Raw genomic sequence first — 1,264 nt, 5'->3', positions numbered from 1 at the left:
TTTCATCAGGGATTTTTGTACAACCATAGAGATCTTATTAATGTGTGTGTGTATACCATAGAAATTAAAGCTTAAAAACATTGTCTTTGAGTGTGTACTTTACATAGGCCTACTTCAAAAACGTGATTTCACAACCACCTCAGCCCCACCATGGCTGGGGCTGAGGTGAGAAAATTTGAGGAAATAGTACCTCTCGGGATGGCCGGAAATGACACTTTTATATAGTAAAATTCATCATCAGCACATTACCATTATAGTCAAAATGAAACGCCAATAAATTTCTCATGATCTTTTATCAGGAATCTACTTAATATCCAGGACAACTTAGGCCTAATTATAGCTTACTAAGCTTTAACTATATATACTATAGTATGATCAACAAATCATAAGTTTTTTTCGCATTTAGCACAATTTTTTTCTCTTTTTATTGCTATTAATATTATTATCAATTATTACTATCGTCATCATCATCATTGTTATTATTATTATTACTATTAGTAGTAGAATTATTAAACAAACATGATCTGTTATCAGGGATTTTTGACAACCATAGAGATCTTATTAATGTGTGTGTGTGATATACCATAGAAAAAAACATAGAAAAAAAAAGCTTAAAAACATTGTCTTTGAGTATGTACTTTACATAGGGCTACTTCAAAAACGTGATTTCACAACGTCCTCAGCCCCACCATTTGAGGAAATAGAACCTCTCGAGATGGCTGGAAATGATACTTTTATATAGTAAAATTCATCATCATCACATTACCATTATAGTCAAAATGAAACGCCAACAAATTTCTCATGATCTTTAATCAGGGATCTACTTAATATCCATGACAACTTAGGCCTAATTATAGCTTACTAAGCTTTAACTATATATACTATATTATGATCAAACAAATCACAACTTTTTTTCGCATTTAGCACAAATTTCTTCACTTTTTATTGTTATTAATATTAATATCAATTATTCCTATTGTCATCATCATCATTGTTATTATTATTATTACTATTAATAGTAGTATTATTAAACAAACATTTAAAGAAACTTGCAAAAGGATAAAATCGAAATTGAACCACAGTATCGCATTTCTATCTTAAAAGACCTGGCCTGAGATTTATGGATTTAAGGTTTATTTTAATCACGCTAAGGCTTAAGTGTTCTATTATGCCTATGTATAACGTGTACTGATGCATTTTTACATGTTTAGAAGTATTCATTTTGAGTGATCCCAGGAAGAATTTTTATTGGCTCAAAGAACAA

The sequence above is a fragment of the Anneissia japonica genome, unplaced genomic scaffold (assembly GCF_011630105.1).
Source record: "Anneissia japonica isolate Jap-2015-1 unplaced genomic scaffold, ASM1163010v1 scaffold42009_len4890_cov86, whole genome shotgun sequence".
Lineage (NCBI taxonomy): Eukaryota > Metazoa > Echinodermata > Crinoidea > Comatulida > Comatulidae > Anneissia > Anneissia japonica.
The sequence above is the reverse complement of the archived record's forward strand: the minus strand, read 5'-3'. Positions refer to the sequence as shown.